The 21,052-nt window shown below is 39.6% G+C and overlaps 1 long non-coding RNA gene and 1 other non-coding gene across 5 annotated transcripts in view; both read left to right on the forward strand.

Moving 5' to 3' along the window:
* The first annotated feature begins 6,785 nt into the window (after positions 1-6,785).
* On the forward strand, positions 6,786-6,922 carry LOC114811548. Its single transcript, XR_003759244.1, has one exon. It is a non-coding gene; the product is annotated as a small nucleolar RNA SNORA7 (small nucleolar RNA).
* A 14,018-nt stretch (positions 6,923-20,940) lies between these two features.
* LOC103168902 overlaps positions 20,941-21,052 on the forward strand; it is a 49,193-nt gene continuing 49,081 nt past the window's right edge. For all 4 annotated transcript variants that reach the window (XR_003758775.2, XR_485561.3, XR_001604252.3 and 1 more), the window contains exon 1: positions 20,941-21,016. This is a non-coding gene — a long non-coding RNA (uncharacterized LOC103168902). The remainder of the gene's footprint in view (positions 21,017-21,052) is intronic.

A 21,052-nucleotide genomic window follows, 5' to 3' on the forward strand; every position in this document is an offset into this window, starting at 1 on the left:
TAGAGTCTCAGCAATCACAAACACAGACTGCTAGGCTCCCTCACCCTGTGTCCCAAGTGGCCGTCCCACTGGCACAATTTCTACACATGTACTAAGTTAATTTTATATTACATGACTTCAGCTGCATTTCCAGAGTAGGAGTTTGAAGTCACACAAGAAAGCAGAGTGGTATTAGGTGGATTGGAAATCTATGCCCAGGCTTACCAAAATCATTTAGCATGATGTTTGGCTTTATATAATAAATTCAACAGACATATTGTTATTGTTAGAGAAGTAGCTTGGCATAGTGAATAGACCACAAGCCTGGGAGTTAGAAAGTAATGGGTTCTAATCCTGGCTCCTCCATTTTTCTGCTGTTTGGCCTTGCGCAAGTCACTTCACTTCTCTGGGACTCAGTTACCTCATCTGTAAAATGGGGATTGAGACTGTAAGCCCCATATGAGACAGAGACTGTATCCAATCTGATCTACTTCTATCCACCCCGGTGCTTCGTACCGTGCCTGGAACATAGTTAAGCACTTAACAAATACCGTAATTATTATTATTAACTACTAGAATTGCCTTATATTTTAATTTATAGTGGTTTGTATATGGCCTGACTTACATAGACTGACCAACAACTCTATTCAACAAAGGACAATGGATACATGTCTAATGATGTGCAATGGGGTAAAATGAGGTAAGAAGAGGGAGATGTGGGGTACCTTGAAGGAGATGGGGAGATGTGGAGGGAATGCAGCAGGACACAGGAGACATGGGGAGAGGCTGGGGGGTGAAGAGGGATAGAGGGAGATGGAAGGACTTGGTGAGATATGGAAGGATACAAAGGGTAATGGGGGAGATATTTCAGGAGATGGAGAGATATGGGGAGATGGGGGAAATGAGGGGGAATGCAGTAAGACATGGGGGGAGATCAGAGATGAGAGGATGTAGGGGGAGGCAGCAGGACCCAAGAGGAACTAGAGGGAAATAAGTGGGAGGTAAATGGAAAGTCTCATTCTGCTCGCTTCTCCTGCCCCAACCCCTCTTTTCATTCATTCAATAGTATTTATTGAGCGCTTACTATGTGCAGAGCATGAATGGAATGAACAAGTCGGCAACAGATAGAGACAGTCCCTGCCGTTTGACGGGCTTACAGTCTAATCAGAGGAGACAGACAGACAAGAACAATGGCAAAAAATAGAGTCAAGGGGAAGAACATCTCGTAAAAACAATGGCAACTAAATAGAATCAAGGCGATGTACATTTCATTAACAAAATAAATAGGGTAATGAAAATATATACAGTTGAGCAGATGAGTACATTGCTGAGGGGATAGGAAGGGAGAGGGGGAGGAGCAGAGGGAAATGGGGGGAAAAGAGGGTTAAGCTGCAGAGAGTTATATTGAGTTATATTGGCTAATATAAGGCTTAAAGCACTTGGTAAAGTGTTGAAAAAGTCTGCTAAGTAGGCCTCATGGCCAACATATAGAAAATTCACCAATAAAATTCACCAAATAGAAAAATTGTTTTCCAAAAATCCTAATTTCTTTTGTGGAACCATAGAAATAGGAAACTTGTGTTTTACTACAAGATCTGCCCCTAGCCTGCTATGTGACCACAGGCAAGTTATTTAATATCTTTGCTGCTCAGTTTCCTTGATTATAAAATGGGGAAAATAATTCTGGCCTCTCTCCACCTAAAACATTTGCAAAGACAAAATGAAATCTATCATGTGAAAGTGCTTAAGAAAAATAGAATTACACTAAAATTTGAGTATTATTTTTGTTATGGCTTATCATTGATAATAATTGTGTCATTTGTTAAGCACTTATTGTGTGCCAAGCACTGTACTAAGTACTGGGGAGGATACAAGCAAATCACATGGGGCTCACAATCTCAATCCCTACTTTCCAAATGAGGCAACTGAGGCACAGAGAAGTGATGTGACTTTGTCCAAGGCAGACAGTAAGAATAACGACAATAATAATGGTATTTGGTACTTACTACTCGAAATGTGCCAAACACTGTTCTAAACATTGGAGTAGTTACAAGGTAATCAGGTTGTCCCACTTGGGGCTCAGAGTCTTAATCCCCATTTTACAGACAAGGTAACTGAGGCACAGAAAAGTTAAGTGGCTTGCCCTAGGTCCCACAGCAGCAAGTGGAGGAGCTGGTATTTGAACCCATGACTGTTGAACTCCTAGGCCCGTGCTCTATGCATTATGCCATGCTGCTTGGCTTGAAAGAAGAGTTGTATTAAAGAATACTGTGAACAGGACAACACCGGATTTTTGCTTGGGTTTTCTGACAACTTTTTTTCTTGGAGAGGGATTTGTCTACGATGACCAAATGACTGCACAGATGTAACTCTACTCCTCACTACTCCCTGGCCAAAGTGTGTTTGGGGACCAGAAGTAAGTGCTTACTAGCCACAAGGTTTCAACTAGGACATTCTTCTCTTCCTCAGATATAGACCTGGAAGAAGGAGAAATAGGATGAAGAGGACATGGCAGGGTCCTCTGTCCAAAACACCAAGCAAAACACATTTCTCAGTAAGCAGGGGTTCCCAGCTCTAAATCTCACCTCAAGTAGCCCCTGATGTCACTTTAGGAGCACCTGGACTCCTGTTAACTTCCATTGTGTCAAAAGTCCTCTAGTTCTTCTCTTCTCGGGACCAACAGGTTGGGGACTTTTGCCTAGTGTTCTCCAAGTCCCTGCATGCAAATCTGCACCCCTCCCCACCATCTGAAGCACAGGCATCTGCCCAAGGTCAAGGAAAATATTCAAGACTATCCTACCAACTTCCTCCCGAGCTGGTTACAGGAAGCTTGTGGAGAATGTTCTCTGTCCCTGTCTAGCAGATTTCCACATCTATGTGACTCCCTGGCACCCGGAGTGTCTCCTCCAGTCCCTATCACAGGCAGACACCAAGATCAGGGATCGCAAAAATGTTCAATAGTATTCTTGCAAGTGTTCTTAATCATTTAGCAGTCAAACAGAATTCCTGTTCAAACCACCTTTTCCTAGCTCTACTCCTTCATGTTTCCCCCTTTCCCCTCACACTTGCCATCTCAGAACCCTCTGAACCTTCCTATACATGTCCCAGGGTTCATGTTCCACTGATCCTTCCTCCTCTCCTCTCTGGTCATCCCAAATTTTAGTCTTGGCCTGTTCAAGTCCTTTGGATGCAGGAGCAGCTCTGTGTCATTTCTCTCTCTCAGGGCATAAGGTTTACTCTTCCAGAGACCTAGCTGATAAACTCCTAACCTCCAAGGAATCTAACTCTCACTGGGGATCATCTCATGCTTCCTGTGTCCATCCAGGGTCATAACAAGAGACCTCCTTATGTCTTGCTCTCCCAGAAATATGGCTCCCCATTTCTAACTTCAAAATGGCCAAGAGTCCTCTGATCCAACTCCCTGATCTTTCTACTTTCCCAATCTTTCCTTCTGAATGGTTACACTTTAATGACACATAAGGCACTGATAAAATGGCCCCAGATAAAATGGCCTTCTTCTCATCATGAAGTTAGTTGGAATGAACTCTACACAGCCCAATAAAAGTCAGCTTAATTATATGAACATGCATAAATATGATGAATCCATTGTACATTGCAGTCATAACAGCTATTTAAAGAAAAGAGTAAAAAAGAATGATATGGGTTATGAGTGAAGAAAGTAATAACTCCCATGAAAAATAGCTACCAGGAATTAGGGGAATTTCACTTATTGGATACGTCCCTAGTAAATGAGTAGATAGCAAAATAGTTGTCTAACAAGAAGAAGATTCCTCTACCCTTACATGGAATAGAACTTTAATATACTGGCCACATGGTCTAGTGGAAAGAGTACACTATGGTAGCCAGAAGTTCCAGCTCTGCAAGTCATTTAACTTCCTTATGCTTGTTTCCTCATCTGTAAAGTGGGGAGAATAATTTCTACTTCATAGGAACCTTGTGAAGATAAAATGAGAAGTGTTCAGACCTCAGTACAATGATTCGCACAGAGTAAGCTCTTAACAAATGCAATAAATGATAATCTGTAAAAGAGTTTCAAACCTTTAAGTTTAAGTGAATTTCTTCTGTGGTCCAGACCTAAGGAACCACATCACCTTTTCTACAAACTTGTGAAGGGAAATACTGTTTAGTTGGAAGCTTTGTTCTGTCCATGATTAACTGAGAGTCTGTTACTTTCCAGTATTTGTGATCAGAGTTGCGCTGTCGCTTAAAAATGTTACAAGCCATATTTAGTTCTCCAGTTAATATGTTTAAGAAAACGTACAGTTAAAGACTCAGTTAATGAACAAAAATGAAAACATGTTTTAGGAGTAAAAGGATGTATTGAATTCATAAGTTATGTTAGGTTAGTGGTCCAGATGGAAGCAGATTGAGCCTGTCCAAATAATACCACGTGTTTTGCTCTGGTTGGGAAGAATTACAAACCTAGAGAAAGTAGTGGTAGCATCTTGAGGCCCCATGAGGGACATGACTACGTTTAATTCCCACCTGTGTATTTTATGCCAGAGCTTAGTACAGTGTTCTGCACACAGTAAGCACTTAATAAGTAATAATTGTTAATAACAAGTAATGTTTTACTTAATAAGTAATATTGCTGCTATTACCTTCAGTTGAAGACATTTTTTTCCACAGAGGTTGGCAAATTTTTGAAGTTATTTCAGATCCAAAATACATAACTCTGGAGTCTCAGGGATATGACCAAAGAAATACCCTTATTAACAGGCAAAACCAAACTGTTTCAAGTATCTTCACTAGGAAATCTCAGCTTTGGTGTGAGGTTTGAGCTGGGAAGGAGGGACTTTAGCAGTAGATGCTCCTGCATTTCTGTCTGGTATTCCTACCTCTCATAACTACCTCTGAGTGACAGTTTACTCTAAGCTCCTAACAAGGAAGGAGTCACTTGGAGCCAGACCCAGATGAGACTGACTCACATAGTCTGAGAAGCAGCATGACCTAATAGATAGAACACCGGCCTGTGAGTCATAGGACCTGAGTTCTAATCCTGAGTCAATCACTTGTCTGCTGTGTAACCTTGAGCAAGTCACTTAACTTCTCTGTGCTTCAGTTATCTCATCTGTAAAATGGGGATTCAGACTATGAACCTCATGTGGCACAGGATCTATGTCCAACCATATTAGTTTGTATCTTCCCCAGTGCTGAGTACAATGACTGACACATAGTAAATGCTCAGCCAATACTATTAAAAATCAAACAAAAAACTCAAAAATCACAGGGAAGAGTTCATAGGAAGTGGTTTGGTGTCCAATAAGGTCCTGTAACTTGTTCTTCAAAAACACTGACTTACTACAAACACTTTTCTATGTTCTGGGGATTTAAGTCCAGTTGTATTTCTTGCTCCCAAATAAAGCGTGGGATAGTGCAGGTTGGCTCAGTGGAAAGAGCATGGGCTTGGGAGTCAGAGGTCATGGATTCTAATACTGTCTCCACCACTTGTCATCTGAGTGACTTTGGGCAAGTCATTTAACTTCTCTGTGCCTCAGTTACCTCATCTGTAAAACGGGGATTAAGACTATGAGCCCCACATGGGACAACCTGATCATCTTGTATTCCCCCCACCCCAGTGCTTAGAACAGCGCTTTGCACATAGCACTTAACAAATACCATTATTATTATTATGATTATTAGTGAGAAAAGAAAATGTTTAAATTCAAAAGAACTCCTTGGATAAAATATTATAGGATTCTAGGTCTGACTTTATAACAACAAACAAAGCTAGTGCAGATGAACTACTTCTTATTGCTGGGAAAATGTTTATCATTGCTCAACAGGGTAAGAATGACATTGATTTCCATTGATAGAAAGATGAGATATTCATCCTTTCAAAAATAAAAAAAAGCACTATAATTCCATCATATTTCACAGACAGTCAAAACACAGCTGCAAAAATAACAATCCCCTTCTAAACAATTTGAATTAGAACACTGCCATAGGATGCTTGTAAAGAAATAACAAATGATTGTTCAGATAAATCCCTTAGGTGCTTGTCTGCAACCAGGTTGACATTAGCTTTCAGTAGTGCCATTCAAATTCATTTAATGAAATCAACTAAAGATCACTTTAGCACTACTCGATATTTTCAAATGCCAATTAGACTCTGTCAGGGCATTCTGAGTTAAGGAAGCCATTTCTTTTTTGAAATATGTTCTTCAATCCATTTCAGCACTTCTATCAAAACAAAGTTTAGCATTCTTGCACACACACCTCAATCAGCCTTTACAAATTTTTTCTTATGTTTGATAAGGCACCAATATCTCTCACCTTAAGTACTCCCCACCCCTTTGAATTTTGTTTTTCATTCATATATAAAATCAATTAAGCTATTTGCTTCTCTCCAAATTTGGAGTTGTCTAAAATTGTTCAGTGTTCAATGATGAAGGAAACATTTACATAATAGTATTAATAAAATGAGGACATAGGTATCAGCTAGAGAAAAGATGACATAGATCACCTTGCCAATGCTCTCTTGGGAATGGGAAATGGAGAGAAAGGAGAGGGCAAAGATTAGGCTCCATGCAGTCTGAAAGAGAGAATAGCAGGATAGTGACTTTTCCTATTGGACGAGCAAAGTATTGCATAATTGATGAACAGAAACATCTTAGTAGCTTTGCTCCACCAAGTTTGTCATCCCTTGAGGTCAATACTAGTGCACCTGAAAGCATCACAATATCACACTGAATATGATGTCATTGGATTGTACCTTGTCTCTCTGCTCCCAAGAGGAAGGGAACAGGGATCAGGGGATAATTCACCCACCCTTAATGTGGGATCCCCTCTCAGGGTTGCACCTGGAGAGTTTCCAGTCTCTACCAGCCTCGAATATGGGAGGGAGAGTCAAGCAGAGGTATACTCATTCCATTCCTAGCTTGGGCAGTGGCTAGTGAGTGGAAGGCAATCTGCTATAAGTCAAAACTCACGCAGCAGCAGCATGGGAGAGAGTCGAGGGTGGAGACTCAAGTCAACTGTGCGGAAGGAGGCAATGGTAAATCACTTCTGTATTTTTACCAAGAAAACTCTATAGACCCACTACGGGGACGATTGCAGATGGAGGTAGGACTTTCTGGGAGAGATGTATCCATGGAGTCACTAAGGGTCGGAGACGACTTGACAGCATAATACAAGACAAATGTGGGAACTCATTCTTCATTCTGAGAGAAGGGGGTTTCTGCACAGCAAACAGTGATCACATCCATTCTGAGTTTCTGCCCTGGGTCCAGCTCTGAACTCCTCCCCCACCCATGTGGCTGGAGTGATCAAGATCTGGCACCACTGGCCTCTGGACAAATGATCAGCAAGGTAGTGACTGAACCTGGGCTCAAGGGGCTAGAAGTGACTGCACTCCCTCTCCTTTCTTTAACTTCTCTCATAATCTGGCCACTGAACCCCCTTTCCCTCCTCCCTTTCTCACTTCTCCTCCTCCTTTCAGCCCATCTAGGGATCAGTGTTCTCAGGCTTCCAGCTAAGGAGATGCAGCTACTGATACCCCAAAGCATTCTAGAATGGACTTCCATCCTCAGTTTTGCAACCATAAAGATCTCAAACAAGATCAGTCTGCCACATTGCTCTACCAGAGCTGCTTGCTCACTCAATCAGTGGCATTCATTTATTTATTAGTATGGTATGAATAAAGCTCTTACTATCGTACCAAGCAACCTACTAAACTCAGAGGAAGATTACAAAATGAGCAGGTTGGATATAGTCCTTGTATCCACAGGGACTAAGTAAAAGGCTAAGTAGGTGACAATATGATGTAATACCCATTTAGAGATGAAGAAACGGAGACACGGAGAAGTTAAGTAACTTGCCGGTCACACAGCAGACAAGTGGAGGAGTCAGGATTAGAAGAACTCGTAATCTGACTTTTTCCACTAGTTCAAGCTGCTTCCCTTTTATCTGAGTGCTTACTGTGTGCAAAGCACTGTACCAAATGTTTGGGAGAGCATAAAACAATAGATTTGGGTAAACATGATCCCTGCTCTCAAGGAACTTACAATCTTGTGCTCCTCACCAGTTCACCTGCTCCCACTTCCCCAGAAACCCTCCCATGTTTCTTTTTCAAATGAGACAATGGAATCTATGAAGGCAGGATTTCTGATTTGGGTCACCATTTGGTCTGCTTCAGCTGCCGCTGGTTCTGTAGCCAGCCTGCTGGATTTGCACAAGGAAATGAGGCAGAGGAAGTGCCCTAGCTACAGCTGTGAAGAACTCCAGGAACCGTGATGGACCTCAGTAATTGAATTAAGTCAGTAGTCATCCCAGATAGCTCCAGTAAGATGTATTTGCCATCCTGTGAGTGTCATGATTAGGAAGTGCCAAGCTTACACCAGAGTAGCCCCTCGAACCCAAAGTCAGAGAGAACAGAACGCCTATGTGCACATTCCTGCCTTTGATACTAAGCAGTGTGGCCCAGTGGCAAGACCGTGGGACTGGAAAATAGAAGACCTAAATTCTAATCTAAGCTCTGCCACTTGCCAACTATGTGACCTTGAACAAGGCATTTAACTTCTCTCTGATTTTCTGGGTGAAATATCCAGTTTCTGGGTGAAATATCCAGTTTCTGGGTCTTCACAGGTTCATAAACAGTCTGTTTTAGAAGCAGTGTGGCTTAGTGGGAAGAGCACAGGCTTGGGAGTCAGAGGTCGTGGTTTCAAATTCGGGCTCCGCTACTGGTCAGCTGTGTGCCTTTGGGCAAGTCATGTAATTTCTTTGTGCCTCAGTTATCTCATTTGAAAAGTGAGGATTAAAACTGGGACCAACAGATGGGACAAACTGATAACCTTGTATCTATCCCAGTGCTTTGAACAGTGCTTGGTACATAGTAAGCACTTAGCAAGTGTCATCATTATTATTATCTCCTCCAAGAGGTCTTACCTGACTAAGCCCTCTTTTCCTTTTCTTCCACTCCCTTCTGCATTGCCCTGAGTTGCTCCCTTTATTCATTCCCCCCTTCCTACCCCCCAGCATATTACATATTCATAATTTATTTATTCATATTAAGTCTGCCTCCTCCTCTAGACTTGTAAGCTCACTGAGGGAAGGGAATGGGTCTGTTGTATTGTACTCTCCCTTCTTGATTGTTCCCAAACTATTTTTGTCTTGATGTCCTCAAGCTACTTTCATTCTGTCTGCATCCTTTTCTTGTCTGCCTGTCTGTTCCTATCATCACCCCAGAACTCCTCCCAGTTATCCTACCTTCTTTCCTCCTTCCCAACATTCTGTCTCATTCATCAGGAGTACAGCCTATCAAAATCCCTTACCTGGCACACAGAAACATAATGCTTAAGACGGTACTCTGCACACAGTAAGCACTCAGTAAACAATACTATCCTCATATTTTATTCATCAATAAACACTGAAAATTTTTAGACAACTCCAAATTTGGAGAAAAGCTAACAACTTCATTGCTTTTATTTTATGATTTAAAAAATGTTTTTGAAGGAGTGGGGAATATTTAAGTGTTGGAGAATGATGGTACAAGTGGGAGCCCAGCCTGTTAGGCTATACACATATATATATATCAGGGAAAGATTTTATCTTATTACAGTAAACAATAAATACAATTGCTGGATGGATAGATTAATCCTAATACTCCTAATTCATAATTTTGTTCAGACATTGCTTTCACTTGTCCCACATTCAGAATCCCAGAATAAAGAAGTATGTCTTTGTTTTGCTGAAAACACTGATACTAAAGGATTTGCAAGTTTCAGACACCAAATAAACTTTCATTATATTGCATTTTTATCACAGACCTGTGCTGTTTTCCACAAAATGGAAATGTCCCTAGGTATTGCAACAGGAGTGATGAAGAAAATCCTTGTCAGTTCTGCTAGGGCTGAGCTTTGCAGATTTTAATTCAGGCATGGAACAGTAATTTTACCCCATAATTTAATGATCAACAGGGCACTATAGTTGTATTTTGAAGAACTATAGCCAAACATCTTTTTTTTTCTGCCTTAGATATATGTATGTGATTTTTTGAGGGAATTCAGTAACCAAATTAGTACTATTTATTTGTAAATGTGCCCCATGCACTTTTATAATGAATGTTTTATGCAAATCCAAAGAAATCATAAATTACCAAGGCATTTCCTTCAATCCTTTCATTATTTTTCATATACTACCCAATTCCCTCTAATTTGTTGACACTTTTCGAGATCTGAAATGCTGAGAAATATGTAATGGATAGAATCATCAATGCCTCTTAAGATTGCCCCATATAAGTGTCGAGAAGCAGAATGGCCCAATAAAAAGAACAAGGGCTGGCGAGTCAGAGCATGTTGGTTCTAATCCTGGCTGCACCAGTTGTCTGTGTGACCTTGGGCAAGTCACTTACTTCTCTATACCTCAGTTACCTCACCTGTAAAATAGAGATTAAAACTGTGAGCCCCTTATCTCTTGAGCCATTCATTCTCAGTCTCTTTCACAGGCTCCTCCTCTGCCTCCCACCCCTTAACGGTGGATGTCCCTCATTTCTGGGTCCCTTTCTATTCTCCATCTACATTCGCTCCCTTGAAGAACTCATTTGCTCATATGGCTTCAGTTACCCCCTCTATGTAGATGATACCCAAATCTACATCTCTAGCCCTAACTTCTCTCTCTCTCTTTCTACAGTCTTGCATTTCTTCCTGCCTTCAAGACATCTATACTTGGAATGCTCCCCCTGTAACTCAAGCATAACAGTCCAAAACAGAACTCCTTTTCTACACACCCAAACTCTTTCCTCACCATCACTTTCCCATCACCGTAGATGACACCACTATCCTTCCTGTTTCACTAACCCATAACCTTGATGTTATCCTCAACTCCTTTCTCTCATTCAACCCACATTCAATCCATCACTAAATCATGTAGGTTCCCCCTTGACAGCATCACTAAAATCCACTTTTTCTTCTCCATCCAAACTGCTACCATGTAAATCTAGTCATTTATTCTATCACACTTTTTTATTACTATATCAGTCTCCTTTGATGTCCTCACTGCCTCCTGCTTCTCACTCAAGTCCATACTTCACTAAACTGCCTGGATTATTTTTTTACAAAAACATTCAGGACATGTTTCCTCACTCCTCAAGAAACTCCTGTGGTTGCCCATCTACCTTCGCATCAAACAAAAAATTCTTACCATGGCTTTCAAGTAATCATTCACCATGCCCCTTCCTACCTCACCCGAACACTGTCCTACTACAACCCAGCCTACACACTTCGCTCCTTAAATGCTAACCTTCCCAATGAACCTCAATCTCATCTATCTCACTGCTGACCCCTTACCCACTTCCTGCCTCTGGCCTGGAACACCCTCCTACCTCAAACCCCACAGAAAATTACTCTCCCCACCTTCAAGCCTTATTGAAGACATATCTCCTCCAAGAGGCCTTCCCTGACTAAGCCCTCTTTTCCTCTTCTCCCATGTCTCCTACACTGTTCTGACTTGCTCCCTTTATTCATTCCCCCCTTCCAAGCTCCACAGCACTTATGTACATATCTATAATTTATTAATTCAAATTAATGTCTGTCTCCCCTCTAGACTGTAAGCTCATTGTGGGCAGGGAATATGTTGGCTTATTGTTATATTGGACTCTCCCCAAGTGCTTAGTACAGTGTGCTGCAAACAGTAAGCACTCAATAAATATGATTGAATGAATGAATGAATGAATATTTGTGTCTGTAAACTATGCCACTCCTTAACTTTGATGTTCATGATGTTTTGACATTGTGACATGAGAGGAGTGGCTCCTATCTTAAAAGCTTCATAGTGAACTACAAATGATTTTTTCAGCAAACATATCTCTCTAGAGAAGAAACTTGGCATAGTAGAATGAGTTTGGGCCTAAAGGTTAGAGGACCTGGGTTCTAGTCTGGGCCTCAACTTTTGCCTACTGTATGACCAGGAGCAAGTCATTTAACTTCTCTGAGCCTCATTCATTCATTCAGTAGTATTTATTGAGTGCTTACTATGTGTAGAGCACTTTACTAGAGCTTGGGATAGTACATTGTAACAATAAACAGAAACATTCCCTGTTCACATGAGTTTACAATCTAGAGGATTGTAAAATGGGGATTAAATCCTCCTCTGACCTACTTAGATTTAGGGTCCTATATGGAACAGGGGCTATGTCCAACCTAATTATCTTATATTTATCCCAGCACTCAATACAGTGCTGGTCACAGAGGATAGTAAGCACTTAACAAAAGATATTCTAATTATACTGTAAGTAATAATAATTACTGTGGTATTTGTTAAGCACTTACTATGTGCCTTTCTCACTGATAAGCAAAGGGATAACTAAGACGGAGGGAGAACAGGTCTTTAATCCCTATTTTCAGATGAGGAAACTGAAGCACAGAGAGGTAAAATCACTTGCCCAAGGTCACATAGGACTAGAGCCAGGACTAGAAATCAAGTCTTCTGACTCCCAAGCCCATACTCTTTCCTCTAGGCCATGTTGCTTCTCAGTGTTCAACAATTAATAATGACTGGATACTAATAAAATACTAATATTTAATAAAGTTAATGCATCTTTCAGTTTGTATCATTCATTCAATTGTATTTATAGGGAGTCTGCTCTATGCAAAGAACTCTGCTATGTGCTGGGGAACAATATGATAAAGAATAAATAAGACATGGTCTGTAACTCTCAGAAAGCTCACAGCCTAGACTGTAAGCTCCTTGTGGACAGGGAATGTGTCTACCACCTTTACAACATTTTATTCCCCAAGTACTTAGTACAGTGCTCTGCACTAAGTGCTCAATAAATACCATTTATTGATTGATTGACTGACTTGACCAGCATTAGCATTCCTTCTTTTCTTGTAGAATGCTGAGAAGGTCATAACTATGGCTCCTGCTCTGAATTTTCTACCAGAGGGGAGATTGAAATTCTGCTACTCCTTTCATATAATAATAATAATAATGATAATGACATTTGTTAAGCACTTATTATATGCCAAACACTGCTCTAAGTGCTGAGCACTGTTCTAAGTGCTTTGTCATGATCTCTGTCTTTTGGTTTATTTCTCTGCCTTCCCTTATGTGTGTGTGGTCAACTCCCTCCTCACTCCTCTTCCCTCCCCTCCTTAATCTTTGATTGTGACCCCCTTACAGCTCAGGAACTATGTCTACATTACATCTACCTCTTTCTTTTCCAGCACTTTGTGCGTGCTTTACATATAATAAGTGCTTAATAAATATTAATATTACTACTGCTACTACTATTCATAGAGGAGTAGCAGTCTTTTGGCCTGAGTAGGCTAGGATCAAATACTAGCATTATTTTCTCTTAATTATAAGGTCACGTGTCTTTTTAATAGTCATCGTTTTCCACATGCTTCTTCCCTTCTGTCATACATCCTAGTTTCTGACTCTTCTCCCAGCTGTTTGTGGATAACCATTTTAGCTTTAATGACTTTCTCTTTATATACAATGTTTTCCAAGTGCTAAGCACAGTGCTCTGCATTGAGTAAGCACTCAGTAATATCACTGAATGATTGATTGGAGAGGTAGATTTGGGAGTCAGCAGGTTAGAGATGGCAGTTGAAGCTATAGGAGCAAGTGGATGAAAATGGAGAATAGAGGGGGACTCATAAATGAGTCTGGAGGAACCCCCACATTTATGGGTTGTGAGGCAGAAGAGAAGCCAGTAAAGAGACCAAAAGGGAGCATCCAGAGAGATAAGAGGACAACCATTAGGAAACAGTTCCAGTGAAGTCAAGGTTAAATTGTTTTTCCAGGAAAAGGGAGTGGTCTACAGTATTAAAGCCAGCTCAGAGATCTAGTGGAGTTAGAAAGGAGTAATTCAGTTGGATTTGGCATGGAGAAAGTCATTAATGATATTGAGAAAGCAGTTTAAATGGAATGGGAGGAGTAGAAGCCAGATTGCTGGAGGTCAAAGAGAGTTGGACTGGAGAAGGTGAAGGCAATGGAGGTAAACAACTCACGTGATGGCCCCTCAACTCCAGAGCCTCTGTGGTCCCTCCCAAAGTCCTGTAATCACAGGCAGTACTTCTGGTTCAAGGTTGGGTCCTTTAAGCTTGCTGTCTCTGCACCCAAGCTATCACCCTCAACCCCTCTGTCATTGTATTTCATTCATTCATTCAATCATACTTATTGAGAGCACTTACTGTGTGCAGAGCACTGTACTAAGAGCATTTGCACTTCTGCTCTGGCCACACTAGGCCGCCTTCTAACGTTGTGTTCTGTTGTGATTCAAAATGACCTTCTATTGAGTTTTCTTGAGGGTGAGTGGTCAGGTTGAGGAATTCACAATTCGAAGTATACTCTTCTCCTCTTCACATCAGAATGAAGAGCATGTAAAGACTTTCTCTTTATACACAACGTTTTCCAAGGGCTCAGCACAGTGTCCTGCATTCATTAAGCACTCAATAATATCATTGAATGATTGATTGGAGAGATAGATTTGGGAGTCCAGAGGTTAGAGATGGTAGTTGAAGCTATAGGAGCAAATGGGTGATCTTTTCAGCAGCATGTTCCAGACACGTGTGAAGGCAGAACTAATCTCTTTAAGTTAAGAAATGACTGATATTAGTTTTGGGATAATAGAATCAATCAGTCAGTAGTATTTCCTATGTGCTTATTGTGTGCAGATCACTAATTTTAGCTCTTGGAAGGTGCAGTTTAACAGCTTTAGCAGACATGTTCCCTGCTGGAGCTTACAGTGTAGGGGGAGAGGCAGACAGTAAAATAAATTCAGATATGTGCATAAGTGCTGTGGGGCTGAAGATAGGGTGACTATCAAATGCTTGTAGGGTACATATCCAATTGCAGGGACAATACAGAAGGGATTGGGAGCTGGGAAAATGAGGGGAAGTACTCTTTGGAGGAGAAAGACTTTTAATAAGGCTTTGAAGGTGGAGAGAGAGAGGGTCTGTCAATATGAAGGGGGAGGGAGTTCCAGGCCAGAGTCAGGATCTGGGCAAGGGGTTGGTCACAAGACAGATGAGACAGAGGTACAGGAAGTCAGTGAGGTGAGATAGGAGAATTCATTCATTCAATCTTATTTATTGAAGGCTTACTGTGTACAAAGCACTGAACTAAGCACTTGGGAGATTAGAGTATGACAATAAACAGACACAGTCCCTGCCCACAATGAGTATACAGTTTAGAGGGGGAGAGTCTTGAGGAGATAGGTGATTGGATGTTTCAAAGTAAACAATATGGAGTTTCTCTTTGATGCAGTGATGATGGGGATCCACTGTACGTTCTTGAGGTGGGGGGAATAGGACTGAATGTTTTTTGGGAAAAATAGATATCTTCATTATTTAATCTGGAAAGGCACTTTTGAATGTTTGACATATTGTCAGATCCTAATCTACTTGTCATCAAATGTTTCTTACTTTGTGAGAGGTTTTTTTTTAATTACTATTATTAAAAGGACCTAATCATATGTAGGATTACTGTCTGTCACCCATCACCCAAAGCATTAATATTCATTGCCTATCTAATGCATTTAAGAGGCTTATGTATTTCCAAAGTAGTTTAATAAAGCTTTTTTTCTGCTTTAATCCCCATCAGGAAGTTCTTTGCATTTGGCAGGGTAAAAGGACATAAAATATCTTCCTTAGAGTTAAATATTTTTCTCCTGAAATTTTGGACAAGATAGAATAAATGCACAAATCTGGAACACTTGCATATGTTGGGATGAATGTGATGAATTGCATTCAATCATTGATGAAAATATAATTTGTGGGTAATGTATAAAGTTGAATTACTGGTTGCAAAGTTTTCTATCATACCTGAGTCAGTTTACCGTTCATTTTAGATTTTTGAATACGATTTTTTGGCCTAATTTATTTCTTTTTTAAAGGCTTTGGGAAACATAGTAAAAATAATAAGTAAACAGCTCTTTTACTAACATTTGAAGAATAAAATAAGGAATCATGAGGCTCAATCAATACACTACTTTTATCTCTATTGAGTGCTATTTCTCATTATGCAGTAACAGATCATTCAATAATATTTATTAACCCTCTGCTGTGTGTCAAGCACTGTGGTAGGCACTTGGGAGAGTATAATGAAAGTGGAAGAAGACATAATCCCTGTCAATCAATCCATCAATCAATCCATCAATGTGCAGAACACCATACTAAGAGCTTCAGGGAGTACAATACAATTAACAGACATATTCCCTGCCCATAATAAGCTTCCAATCCAGTGGGCTATGTCAGACAGACATTGACTGAATGCAGAGTGAGAGTAAGAGGGAAAAGAATTTTATAATTATACAATTGTTTGATACCTATTCAATAGCAAAGGGTTGGAAACTGAGTAAATTTAAAAAATAATAAATGAATAATAAACATAATTAATTTGCCAATTAATGTTAAGGCTGGCTGCAAGGAAGATCCAACCAGGGGTGATGAAAGTGAGCTGTGAGCTGCCTGCTGGAAGTGGAAAACTATGAAGATGGAGAACTACCTGTCATTGTAAAAGAGAATTGTCAGACCACATCACAAATTGTAGACATTATCATTGTAGACAGTATCATTTAAATATGAGTTGCATTTACATTTCTAAGAGGGCCATTGCCATAATGAGCTTCTCAGAATGACAAACTCTATTGTACAGTCTTTTGGGGCATGGCAGAGAGAACAATGTTTTCATTCCATAGAAACATAAATGAAGGAAGTGGCATGCAACTCATCTTTTAGAGTTGAAATAAATCAACCATTTGTTTGATCCCAGCAGGGAGTACATGCTGCATTTTTAACATCTGCATGACAAAACCTGGGCACTTATTTCCTATTTTAAAACATACTTTGAAAAGAGTGTCAATGTTTTTACTGGAAAGCCACTGATCAAATATAGATTTGGTGAAGTCATCACCTCTTGATAAGTCTAACACATTTCTAAAGCCTGAATCAAGAAAAGTATAACGAATAGTATACTAATATTTATATTAATGAGTATTAATATCTTTTAAGTATGTCATGGATACATGCTTTGAATCACTTAATTCTTAGGCATATGTTCCATGTGCTTATTACAGATATTGAACATTTAAATTACTAGGAACATTTTCTCAGTGAAAGATGAGTGGTAAATATTCTGATGGAAGACTTGGGATGGATTTGAGCTTTCTGTATTTTGGCCAAAGCAATCAAGAGGATTTTCATGTCCCTGCAATTGCCTCCTATTCAATTTTCCTTAGTAAAGATCAATCCAGAAGAGCGTTCCATTTTAGAAATCCCAGGAGAAAGAATTACCTATTCACCCCTAGGAGTCATGCAGCCTTACAAACATTTAATGCTTCAATTTGAGGCTACAGCTCTCCTGGATGACATACAGAATTGGTTTACTGGGCTACTGGGAAAGACCCAAGCTCGACTCCAGAGATTTAAGGTCAAGATGCATTTCAATAAATGCATCATTAGGAGAAATGAACCCAACTAGCTTAGTCACTGTCTAGGTTGAGGCTTAGAGTCAAGCCTGAAAACAGCAGCAACTGTTGCTGTGTAACCACCAGAGAACTGATTTGGACAGAAACAATATCAGTCAGTGAGAATTCTCTTGCTGTTGTTTTGCAGCTATTAGCAGATTTTGTAAAGTAAGTTTCAGAGTTTCAGTGTGACCCAGCAAGCAATTGCAAAATGAAAGCAATTGACAGAGGGGACCTCTTGGCGATGCTGATGTAAATAATGACCTGAAATTCAGGAGGTAACACTTGAGGGATAATTTGTATCTGTATACCTCAAGGGAAGAAATCAGTGGCTTACATACACATCACGTCATTCATGATCACCAAATAACTGACATATTCAGAGATTGCTGAGTTCTCAAGATGAAAGCCAGAACTAGCCATAAAGACTTTGTATGAAGGGTGTGAAGTTGTTGAGTTTCACTGATAAATACAAGTCAAAATAGCATAGGGAGGTGAGAGTAAATATAGCCCATAAGCCTTACATTGGGGAATTAGGAGGAAGTTGAAGGTTTTAGGGGGAAAGGTACAGAATGTTCTGATATAGTGAAAAAATAACTCTGGTTAGTTGGGAAAGGAAAGGAGGGAGACAGAGAGAGAGCAAATTAGAGGAAGATAGATGGGAATCATACCTGATTTCCTTATATATTTCAAAACTCATTCTTGAAGGAAAGTACTATGTTCATTTTACACTTTTCTCTGAAGTTCTGTTCGGATACTAAACAGTACTGGCTTAAAAGCAATCAGGTTTTACATTAGTTAAATGCAATTATAATATGCACCTCTCTCTTTTCTTACTTTACCACATATCCCAAATAAGAGCAATAGTCAATTCATTTTCTATTAAAAAAATCAATTAAAAGGTTTTTTTCCCTGCAAGCTATGTCCTTTAGTCCATAAAATTGCATTAATTTATTAAAAATCAAAATGTTTCCCTTAAAAGGGGCCGAACATGGTGAGTAGCAGCTTAAAAATTTCTGATTACATATCTATGACCACGTTTTGTGACTTCAGGGGTGGGGTAGGATGGAACATGTTTCTGTAACTGGGAAGATGTTAACATACTTTCTCATTAAACCACCAGGATGTCTTTTGCCTTAGAAACTGCTGAATATAGTTGTGTTGGAACCACTGCTTTTTATGGAACTCCTGAGTTCTCTTCATATCCCTAGCAGGACACTGGGAAACCATTATTGATAGGCAAAGGACAAATTATATCACCACAGCAGAATGGGCCAAGCATCTAGATCTCGACTGACATACTAAGCTTCCTGGGACTTAAATTTGGAACCAACTCGAGCATGGGTGGAAAAAACCTGCTTCCACTCACTGATTGTTCTATGCCTTGGGGCATAATCATTTTTGATGAGCTTTTTGAGCCCTAACCTTCCCCACACACATGTTCTATTTACTTAAGGAAAAATTAAAAACATGAATGTAAGGTTTATGATAGTATGGGCATTAGCAAAATTATAAGTAGAAATGGATATTGAACAAGATAGGAAAATAGCAAGGCTGTAGCAGTACATGTTCAAAAGAACAGAAACTAACTCAATTCAAAAATTACATATGTTTCTCTAGTTCTATACTTTGTCTGAATCAGAATCAAGTTCTTAAGTTTTTCTAAGGTCCTTCTGCTGTCCATGAACTCCATCTGGGCTTCGTTTTTCCTCCCCTGTCATACAACTTTTTCCTCAGATCCTCTGACATGAACTTCCTATCCTTAATGGAAAAACTCTGTATAGACTTACCTTCTCAATCCATCAATCAATCAATTATATTTATTAAGTTCTTTGTACAGAGCAATGAGCACCTGGAAGAGTATAATATAACAGAGTTAGTAGACACATTCCCTGATCACAAGGAGTTTGTCATTGTCTCCCTATTTATGTTTTCATGTTTTTCCCACCATCTTACTGGATTTATATCCATCCTGGATTTATATCAGTCAGCTATCAGAGATGTCAGAATTCAGTAAACATAATTGATTGATTTACTGATTGATTGAATGTCATCAGTTCCAAAGTCCATAGTCTCACTTCAAATACTTCCCTCATTCACCTCTTTTAAAAGCCCCTTTCAAGAGAGGCAAGTTCTTGGATGCTGCTTTTATACAAAAGTCCACAATGAGCTTGCAGTCTAGAGGTGGAGACCAACATTAATATAAATAAATGACAATAAATAAATAATTACTGAGAGACTTAAAAGTAGTTCAGAACCCTCCTAAACTGGTAGAATATCTGCCTAGTTGAAATGACAATTTAAAAAAACTTCCAGAGAGATGCATAAAGAGTAATTCTAAGATCAAATCCAAAAAGGAGTCAAAAGTATTGACCGCTAGTTCTAGACCAAACGAAGATAATTCATTCTGAATTTTTTCTTAGTGCTTTCAGGAAAACATTTGATGTGGGGTAAGGTGGGTTTGATTATTCAAGCCACAGAAAACCTGAAAATTCCCATTGAGTCTGCTCAGATATTTCACTTTCTATATGAACTATATTCCATCTCACTCATTCATTCATTCATTCAACAGAATTTATTGAGAGTTGTCTATGTGTGGATAATTTCACTGGGAAATGTTTGGGTGAGTATAATAGAAGTAAAGGATACAATCCTGCCTTTGGAAAGCTTACAATTAATACAGACACAAGAAGAAGGAGAAAAAGTATGAGTAGGTATTTCTTTACAAGAGAAATCAAAATTAATTTTGTTTCACTGATGCTTGACTTCAATTTCAAATTGGCCACCCATACATGACCTTGAAAGAATGAAATATATGTAAAATTTAGGCATTGTAAAAATGATTTTCAGAAGAAACAATGTGGTGAAAACTATGCAGATTTCCTATGGTCCAATTTTGTCAAGCTGCTGTGGAAAGCAAGAGGTAGAGCTCAAAGTGAGTTTTCCTGCATAAATATATGTTGACAGATTGTTTATACAACTCTAGAGGTTCAAGAAAAACAGCAGAACTTCATCATCAGTGGTTCAGCTATGGCTGTTAACGATACGGTGCTATCAGGAAAATGAAAACTGAATGCCAGCTGTCCTTGAAACTTTCAATCTAAGGTTAGGTGACTCTTCAAAAAGCCAGGAAAACAAGAAACCTGCCGGGGGGTTGTGGGTCTGAATACTAGGCAGGAAAATGTATTTAACACCAACGGTTTGAGTGGTTCCCATTTAACTATCATCTTGTTTACATACTTCAAGAGTTTCAGTGTGGTCTAGGCAGGTTGACAAACATGAGCATGTGGCTAGAGAAAAATAGACCATTTTCTAATATAAGGCTAGAATAACAAGATTATTTGGAACATGCCCCTTCCCTTCAAAATCAGTTTGAAGGCAGAGCTGTTATGGCAGAGAAATGCCTTCATGCTTAAATACTTGCTTCAGCAGATTATATTTTCAATTTATCTGGGCCTGTCGTTCAGTTGGCTGTGCTAACGTCCGTAACAAAGAACATCCTCAGTGTTCAACTAGAGTGTCACAGTTTCCATGGATACCATGGAACCCGTAACACTTAGGTTCAAACAATTTGGAGACAAGTGGAACTACTGCATTCTCTTCAAGGTGAGAAAGAAATAATCAAAAGCTAATCACTTACAG

Source organism: Ornithorhynchus anatinus, chromosome 4 (genome assembly GCF_004115215.2).
Source record: "Ornithorhynchus anatinus isolate Pmale09 chromosome 4, mOrnAna1.pri.v4, whole genome shotgun sequence".
Lineage (NCBI taxonomy): Eukaryota > Metazoa > Chordata > Mammalia > Monotremata > Ornithorhynchidae > Ornithorhynchus > Ornithorhynchus anatinus.